We start from the raw sequence: 10,204 nt of genomic DNA, 5'->3' as shown, positions 1-10,204 counted from the left end.
CCATGAGGCTATAAAAAAGTCAACATCCATGCTGGGTAAAAGATTTTCTTTACAAGTACCCTCAGGTCACCCATATACCTCAGTAACCCCTGACTCATCTCTGTAACTAAATTCAGTAAAGTCATTGGTTTCCAAGGGTGAACATTAATGTAACCAAACACTGATTTGCCAATAGACCCTTAGAAAGGGAATAAATGTTGCTTGGTATACCAGGGAAGATAATTCTCAAAACAGATGGAAATTTTAGTTTTTAATGTTATTATGGCTCATGGTATTAAGAAATAAAATGAGAAAGCCTATGCAATTGATAAAGGTCTAACATTTGTTACAATGTATAAACGATGAGATGGAAATAATATACACATAATCTTAAATTTTCTAAGGTCATAGTTCAGTCAACTAGTTTAAGTTACAAAATATATGCCTAATCAAGCTTTATCTGAGATTTTTTTTTGCCCAAGCTTTATCTACATGGTAATTAAAGTACCAGATTTGTGTAACTAACCTTCTTGGGTGTTTAATAGCCATTCTTTGAGGCCTATACTCATCTGGTCAGAGGGACTTAAAGGGACAATTTTTGTTCCTTGCCCTCCAAGGTTGACTAAGTCCCAGGGTTCTATGGAGAATCTCTCGAAATGCCCTGTAACTGTGATGAGTCACTTGTCCTCCTGTTAAGGGAGGCCATGGAGACCCCACTAGAAACACTCAAAACAGTGTCCAGTCTACAAAAAGTAGGGTCAACTCTGAGGAACATTTCCTCCATGCTTCCAAGAAAAGCCATGGTCAAGTAGTCCTTTGACTTATCCTCACATATATGGAGCTGGCAAAATAAAGACCTAAGGAACCAGAGGATCCTCTCAAGCCAATGTGACCCTGAGGAACAGATCTTCAACCAACCTTGCAAGTAAAAATAAATTGGTTTATTTGTGCCAACTGCATGGTCTTAAGCACCTAATAGGAAAATATAACTAAAGGGTTAAATGATTGGTATATTTCTTTAAGAGTCCAAAGGAATGAACTTCATAGACACTAGACTTAAGTTCATATAAGATATTATTTAGACAGTTTCTCACTAAAGATTTTGTTTTTAATAAGAAAATGCTGCTCAGGTATAAGACTTCAAATCCTGATCTAATCAACTCCACAGTGCCTATCTGCAGCCAAAAGAAAAAACTCAGTAGATGGATGCTTTTGGAAGCCCTCATCAAGAAACTCTGATTTGAAAATTCATGCTGTTCTGACTTCTGGTTCACTGCCTAGAAATTTTGCCTGACTACTCTTACCTTTATGCTCATTTACCCTCCTCAATCCATTAGTGTCCATCCTCCTCATAATAATGATTGTTCCTTTAAAATTTTTTCAGGACAGACTCAATAAGATGACCTGATGGTCAGTGAACCAGATGCTCTTAACCAAATTTCCTCAGGTCGCCTGCCACTGCCTGCCTGCCTGACCCCACACTTCAAACCAATATTCCAGCCTTTTGAGACCATCCCTCCTTGCCGACTTCCCTGTCCAGCAGTAAGTAGCTAAAGAAAGACCACTGTCACCTCTTATCATCAAGAAAAGTCTGGAATGTTAGGTTCCTGGCAGGCTCCTGAAATGGTGGAGCAGCTTCCAATAGTCTAAAATCGAGGATCCAGCTAAGAAGGTCCACTGCTTATCAGAAGACCAACCAATCCTGAGCTAAACTGCCCAGCCTAAGTCATGGAATGTTACCCAAGCACCTAAATGCCTGTAAAAGATGTCTGACTTCCCCTGCTGGTTGCTGTTTCTCTGGTCCCCAAGAGGCAGACCAGTTGTTTGCTCTCAAAAAAATTGCTGTTCCCCATGGAGTTGACTGCAAGTTGCATACACCAACCATCACAAGGGAGGTCTGTCTGTCTGGCACTTTTTTCCTTGACATATAGCCCCCAGGTATATCTATGCACTAATGTTCAGGCAACATATAGGCATGTCTCAGGGGGGTTTTAGAGGCAACAAATTTCCCTCTGGCTTCCCTATCCCCCCAAGACCTCTTCATTTCTACTTTCTATCCCCCATCTGACCTCCCTCCCCAGTCCAAGCACCACATTATCCGCTCCCTCCCCACAATGATATCTGCCTTCTGTCGTGTCTCTCACCTGAGTTTCCTCCTCCCCATCCATGGCCCCTTGCATGCCCCTCCCTCCTATCCTCCCAGCCTAACACTCTCACTTTCCTACCCCCCCAGTAACATCTGTTCCCTACTATCCACCCTCTTTTAGGTTCTTTCTTTTCCTTTGCCTCTGTGTTTCCTTTCCATTTTCCAGGCTCCTGGTGTTACATCAGAATATATACTCACATATAAGTGATTGGTGCTACAATCTGCAAATTAGGGAGAAAATACATCACTTGCTTTTCTGCATTTGTATTGCTTCACTTAGTATAACACTCTAGTTACATCCATTTATCTGTAAATTTCATAATTTCTTTTCTTACTGCTGCATAGAACTCCATTGTGTAAATGTACTATATTTTCGTTATCCATTCATCAATTGAGGAATATTTAGGTTGTTTCCATTTCTTAGCTATTGTGAAGACAGTAGTAACAAGCATGGATGTACAGGTATCCCTAGAGTAGGATAAGTCCTTTGCTTATATGCCAAGGAGTGGTATGACCAGATCATACGGTAGATTCATTTTTAGTCTTTTGAGAATTCTCCACGCTGCTTTCCATAGTGGTTGCACAAGTTTGTGCTTCTATGAACAGCAAATAAGCATTCCCCTTTCTCCATATCCTCACCAGCATTTGGTGTTTTTCATTCTTTTGATCTTAGCCAGTCTGACCAAGGCAAGATGGAATCTTAAAGTGGTTTTTATCTGCATTTCTCTAATTACTAAAGATGTTGAGTACTTTTTAAGGTGTTTCTTAGTCATTTTTATTTCTTCATTCTCTGTTCAGGCCTATAACCCATATTTTATTGAGTCATTTGTTTTCTTGTTTCCTTGTTCTTTGGGTTTGTTGTATATTCTGGGTATTACTCTTCTGTCAGATGTGTAGCTGGTAAAGATTTCCTCCCACCCAGTGCATTTCCTCTTCAATTCCTTGGTTATTTCTTTTGCTGTATAGTAGCTTTTCATGGACTGAAGGGCTAAGGCTAAGACCAACAACCAATCTCTCTTGAGTCATTTGTTTTCTTGTTTCCTTGTTCTTTGGGTTTGTTGTATATTCTGGGTATTACTCTTCTGTCAGATGTGTAGCTGGTAAAGATTTCCTCCCACCCAGTGCATTTCCTCTTCAATTCCTTGGTTATTTCTTTTGCTGTATAGTAGCTTTTCATGGACTGAAGGGCTAAGGCTAAGACCAACAACCAATCTCTCTTAAAAAAAAAACCAAACCAATATTTCCTTAATCTGTTACATTTACTTTAAGTCAAGCGATGTTCTGATCATTTTAAATTTTTTTAAATTTATTATTTTTATTTTATGTGTATGGATGTATTGCCTGCATTTATGTGAGTGCACTTGTGTTGTGCAGTGCTGCAGAGGTCAGAAGAGGGCTTCAGATTCCCCTGGAACTGGAGTTAAGAATGGTTCATAGTAGCCATGTGGGTGCTGGGAATCAAACCCAGTTCCTCTGCAAGAGCAGTCAGTGCTCTTAACTGCTGAGCCATCTCTCCAGCCCCAATTATTTTAAGTATAATAATCTTATTATGTCACATGAAAATGTTATGTCAGATACAGAGAACAAAGAAAAGAAAAAAGTCAGATCTGGGTCATGATGACGAATAGCTTTGATATGATCCAGGAGTTTCTTCCTTATTGGCTTTACCCAAGCTATTCCTCTCTCCTGAAGACTGCTGTCCTGCCTACAACTGAGCCTCATCTAAATCAGACTCTAGGAACGAGCCTTTGTACCAAGGTGATAATAAATAATATGTGGCCCCTGCAAGCACAAAACATGATGCTTGGCCAACAGGGGCAACTGTGAACAAAAGTTCCCAGAAAAATTCCTGCATCTTGAGCTGAACTTCCTACAAAGCTGACTGACTAACACTTCAATGACTGTAGAGAGTTTGGAATACTGCAGATCCAGAGGGTATTCATAAATTATCTGGGGACATCTTTAATCTTGTAAATAGCCACTCCTTGCCTACCTCTGTTTCTGAATTAACATCTTGTGACTAATAGATAGTATTATCTTCACAAAAGAAACAGTTCCCACCAATCAAAGGCTAAGAATTCCATCAGAGAGATGAGCTTTCTCTTTTTGCTATATCCACCTACTTATTGTTTCCAGCAATGTATTTGAAAAATGTCTTGATTTAAGACTTTGTTCTGTTACTATAAAACTTAATTAAACTGTTACCACGTGAGAACATGGAATTTTGGGTAACCTGAATCTCTGTTCCTGAGGCCATGGTTGTGCTGGATAGCTTTAGTGTCAACTTGACACACCTGGGTTGAGGGAGCCTCAATTGGGGAATTGCCTCTATTGGACTGGCCTGTGCCATGTCTGAGGGGCATCTTCTTGATGAGTGATGTGGGAGGGCCCAGCCCACTGTGGGTGGTGCCACCCCTGGGCAGGTGGGCCTGTGTTGCATAAGAAAGCAAGCTGAGCAGGGGCCAAGGGAGCAAGCCAGTAAGCAGCGTTCCTCCATGGCTTGTGCTCCAGCTCCTGCTTCCAGGTTCCTGCCCTGAGTTCCTACCTTGGGCTCCCTGATGAACTGCGACCTGGGAGATGTAAGACAAATAAACCCTTTCCTCCCCAAGTTGGTAGTGGTCAGAGTGTTTTGTCACGGCAATGAAGAGCAAACTAGAACAATGGTCAATCATATTTACCTCCAGATAAATGATCTTTTATCCCTTTCAAGGTGAGAGTTATGTTTTTGTGTGAACTATACTTAGTCTTGAATAATTAGATATTTACTTGTATCAATATATTCCTTCAGAAGCACATGTTATAAATAAAAGCTTTTTTAAAAAATAAATACTTCACATGATTTGGGTACACAAACTTAACTCAATAGGCCTTAACATGTATGACACAAGGCATGAAATCTGGTAGGGGGGGCCTCTAGGGGGATGCAAATAGGTGAGGAGGTCTAAATATGATTAAGATGTATAGAATGCACAAAAATTCAATAAAAAACATACATTGAGGAAAAAAATCTGTTTTTCATAATCATGTGAGGTATTTTTTGAAAATAAATATTTTGCTTTATAATATGCACCACCACCATTTTAAATCCAGCTCTATACAATGTTTACCACTGTTGCTGCTGGAATCTGGACTGTGTGCCAGAAGCCCCCTGCCAACAGCTCTGCCACCATAGAGGACATGAAAGCATACAGCAACATAGAGGAAATTGCAGAGGGCTCCATGATCAACATGAGCAAGAAACAGCAGGATAAGAAGTACCAGTCCTGCAAGCTCTGAGCCTCCCCTTCCCTGGAGCCCCACAAACCCTTAGTATCTGAGGAGCCGTGCACTGTCCCCAGTCTTGTCCTGAGTCAATTCTCTGCCAGCCTGCTGGACCCTACTAGCTTGAAGGGAAATGGAACTAAAATGTTTATTGGAAGCTTGAACTGGGACACAAATACTGGGATTCAGTGTTTGACTTGATTTGGGGAAGTTGTATACCGCACAATTAAAGAAGACCCAGTCACTGGAAGGTTAAGAGGATTTGGATTTGTGCTTTTCAAAGATGCTGCTAGTGTTAATAAATTTTGAAACTGGAAGAACAGAAAGTAAATGACGAATTGATAGACTCTAAAAGGGCCAAAACTTTAAAAGAGAAAGAACCTCCTTGAAAGGTTTTTTTTTGGTAGATTGAGTCCAGGTACTTCAGAGGAACAAATTAAAGAATATTTTGCAGCCTTCAGAGAGACCAAAGTATTGAACTTCTGTGGATACAAAAACAAATGAATGAAGAGGATTCAGTCTTACCACATATACAGATGAAGAGCCAGTAAAGAAGTTGTTAGAAAGCAGATATTGAAATGGGGAGAAAGAGGGTCCCCTAGAGGGTTCTTAGTCTCATTCACAAAGGAATTTAAGAATGGACCCAAAAGAAAGCTTTTACACTTTTATTAGAATCTTAAAGAAAAATCCTCAGGGCATGTGAGCTGGTAATCTTGGCAGCTTCCATGAGGAGGTGAATGGTGGGAAGAAGGAAAGAAAGTCATGAAGGTTAGAGCCTGCATGGGAGGTCAGACACATGGCTGGGAGAAGGAAGCTTTAGAGAAAAAGTGAAGAAATACAAAATGCTAGGGGCAGCCCAAAGCCTTAAAGAAAGCATGTTTAGTAAGAAAGGCATGAAGAAGAAAAGAGGAAATTGCGCTTTCCTGAAAAATTCAGGAACATTGACAGACTTACAAAGACCTACATGACTGTGGCTCAGCCAGAGGAGGTTCTGAGGAGTTCTGCTCTGTTTCCAGGCAAGAAAAACTCGCTACCTCATTAAAGCACCAAGTATTCTGCCCATTTATTTAGTATAACTTAAGGTGAACTTGCCTTCCTAGGAGTGGTTATATCACCAGTTAATTGACCAGTGAGACTGGAAAGGTAGGACCTCCATCAGATAGACTAGGGATGTTATAGTCTGGGCAAGTTAAGTCTATGAGGCATTTTGCTACTCTAACATTATCATCAAAAAGATTGGGGAAGTGTGAAATCATAGTTGTGCCACCTAAGGTGGTATATAGGCAGCAACAGCAACAACAAAAAAGAAGAAGAGGCACTAGCAGCTGGTGAATGAAGTAGTACTAGGGGTTGGGGACGAGGTCGGAGCCAAAACTGGAACCGAGGATCAAATAACTATTATGAGCAAGGATATGGGAATTATAATACTGCCTATGTGCTGCTGGTCAAAGCTACAGTCAGTGGCAGTGGTGGGTATAACTATGGGAACTATGGATATGGATGGGAATATGCAGTCAATAGAGCACTTACACAAAGCATCTAGAGGGGGTGACAATCACCAAAATAATCAGCAGCCATACTAAAGCAGGACATTGGAAGCAAGCAAGATGTGAAAAGAAGCCATCTTACAAGATGACATTGAAAATGGTTTGATCAGTTGATCTAAGATGGCCACCAATTAGTTTATTTGTACTTTGTCCTTTACTAACTATGTTATGACTCAATGTAAATTTGTGTTTATGCAAATTTATTTGCATAATTTCATGTTAAACCCCAAATAAATGCTTCTTTATGTGATTATTTAAAAAACAATATGCCAACAGATTGAAAAGGCAACAAAGTTTAGAAGAAAATATTTTCCAATCATATGTCTGACAAAAGGTTGATGCTCACAGTAGAGGAGCAAGTACTGGTCAACAACAACAGGAAAGAGACTAACTGATTTTTCTCAAAAGGTGATACTTAAATGGCCAGTAAAATAATATCAAAAGCTTGGGTGCTAGAGAGGTAGCTTGGTGGTTAAAACCTCTTGATGCTCTCTGGCACAGGACTCCATTTCAGTTCACAGGTCTTACATGGTATCTCGCACCTATCTGAAACTCCAGTTCTAAGATCCAATGCCATTTCCTAGCCTCCATGAGCACTGTAAGCATCTGTTGCACATACATATATTGAGACAAAACAGCTATACACATAAGACAAAAATAGATCTTTTAAAATATACAAAGCCTGGGGCTAGAGATATGGCTCAGTGGTTAAGAGTACTTGCTGCTCTTCTTGAGGACCCAGGTTGAATTCCCATCACCCACACAGTGACTTACAACTGCCTGCAATTGTTTTAGATCTTTGTTTACTTTATTTCAGTCAATGACTTGTTTCTGATTTCACAGAAACATACCTTCTTTGAGCTCCATGAGCACATTTAAAACTCCTTCATTCTGAACTCCTTGTCTTGTGCATCAACTAATTTGATTTATTTAAGGAGCATTATGATGAGAGCAGTAATTTCTGGAAGGGACATATTATCTTGGTTATTCATTTTGTTTGTTTATTTGCTATGAAACCTACACATCTAGATTTAGGTCTTTGATGGTGTTTATCTGATCTTAGTTTTGCTGAATGAGTGTGTGGACTTTTTTTCTTGCTCTTACTACAACTTGTGATGTTGTGCACCACCAAAACTTTGTACAAGATTCAGTTCTGGGGAACTCTCTGCTGATGTGAACTTTCAGCAGGAGTAGAAAATACCAGCTTCATATATTCAGAAGTATGATGAAGGCTCACCTAGTTCCACTGGTGGTCCTTGGTGGTAGGGGTTACAATCATAGGAATGACCTGTGCTCCCTGGAGTCTGGGAAGAAGACACCGCACAGACCTCAGAGCATTGAGGTGGGTGGGGGTGTTTGGTGGTCAGTGGGGATGAAATCAGAGAGTGTCTACCAGGGGTTGGGTTGCAGGAGTCCTGCTGACCCTACATGGCATGGTATGTGTGGTGTTGGTGGCAGGGAACAGCTCTGCAGGTACCTCCCTGGATCATGGCTCCCAGGAACAACATAGTTCCAGGATGGTACAGTGGTGGGGCATTGTCAGAGGGATGGCATCTTAGAGAATCCACCTGAGTTCAGGGGAGTCACATGAGTCACTATACTTTAGTATAGAAATACTTGCTCATCCATGTTCATTGATATTCTATTCATAATACCCAGGAAATAGAAACAATTTAGATGCCCAACTGATGCACTGATAATCAAAAAGGGCACATTTGTACAATGTATTATTTATTCAGGTGTGATGAAAAGTGAAATTATGAAATTAATAGGTAAATGGATCATGCTGGAATCAATCATTTTAATTGAGGAAATCCAGGTCCAGAAATTCAAATATTGCATGTTTCCTCTCATTATTTGATGCTAGTTTTGAATATTTCCCTATGTGAATTTCATTTGGAAACCCGTAGAGTTCAGCTAAATAGTTATATCCATGTCAAGGGCAGGGGAGAGTTCAAGAAGGGCAGACAGAACACAGTGATATAAGGGAAATGATACAAGGAAATGGGGTTGGGGATAGGAGGATGGGGTAGAGGAGTGATTATCAGAGTGATATACTAAAGGCCTAAAGGCCTTTTGGAAAGTCCTATGGAAGACAACTCATGTAGAATTTCCTAAAATATATACTCATACATATACAAAGTTTAAGTGGAGTTACACTATAAGGGGAAGATAATGCTTCTACCAAACACCACAGCCTAGCAAATAAAATCCCAGACAGAAATGGGTTTAATCTTTTGGAATTGTTGGACAGTGTGGTTCCACAGACCCTAGATTACCCACCAGAACTTGATGGTAGGAATTTATAGCTGAAGATACTACATACTTGAATCATAGAGTAAGGTGAAATCTAGCTGATACTGACCTAGAAGCTTCATAGTGTTGGAAGGTGCTATGACTGCTACTGAAAGACAAAAGTAATCTCCAATCTTACTCAACAGTTAACCCTGTGAGCTACAGTGACTACTGCCTGCCAAGATATGCCCACTGGTTTAATAGCTACATGAACCCTTTGGAAATATTCAAATACTAACTAATTGGGTTTTGGATCCACTCCACAAGACAGAATATATGATTTTCATCATTATCAGAGTTACAAATCTGTAGCTACAAATGTCATAAATGTGAGATCCTACTGTGATTTTTTCTAAAAAAAATCTAGTGGCTTATACTCATAACTTTATACTCATAAATTAGTACATCTCTCGAATCTCATCAGAGAAACTTCTGTTTGCAGCAGATAATGATTAACACAGAAACCCACAGCTGGTCAGCTTGCAGAGAAAAACAGGCTGTGTAGTTCTCAGCCCTAAGTGGGAAATCAATATCACACCCCTCCTGGAAAGGACCAGGGATGATCATGGAGGAGGAGGTGGAAATATTGTGTCAGAAGCAATGGACAACCTCAAAGAAGCAACATTATGAGGATACAGCAGGGAATTCCTACATATGATCCCATCACAGTTGGTAGTGAATGCACAAGACCTGCACATACTCAAATCAGACAAAAATCCAGCAAGGAGAAGTTGGGCATAAAGCCACACACCTAGCTGAGAAGCTATTAGTAATGAATAGCTCCTGGGTGAAGGGGACTCACTTTCCTACAGAGTGTGACCACTGGCAGGTTGACCAGTCTCCAAGGTGATGGACCTACACTCAAGGCTATTTGGAGAACAGAAATAGACTCACTGGGCTTTAAATGAAAGAGAACATAAACCAAGGTTGATCATGAAGTGAGAATGGGTCTGAGTGGATTGAATACCATAACCAT

The 10,204-nt window shown here is 40.3% G+C and overlaps 1 pseudogene; it reads left to right on the top strand.

Annotated features, from left to right (window-relative positions):
* Nucleotides 1-5,189: 5,189 nt before the first annotated feature.
* On the top strand, nt 5,190-6,929 carry LOC103750107 (annotated as a pseudogene).
* The last annotated feature ends 3,275 nt before the right edge of the window (nt 6,930-10,204 follow it).

The sequence above is a fragment of the Nannospalax galili genome, unplaced genomic scaffold, assembly GCF_000622305.1.
Source record: "Nannospalax galili isolate Female #2095 unplaced genomic scaffold, S.galili_v1.0 scaffold1587, whole genome shotgun sequence".
Taxonomy (NCBI): domain Eukaryota; kingdom Metazoa; phylum Chordata; class Mammalia; order Rodentia; family Spalacidae; genus Nannospalax; species Nannospalax galili.
This window is presented reverse-complemented; position numbering and strand designations above follow the sequence as displayed.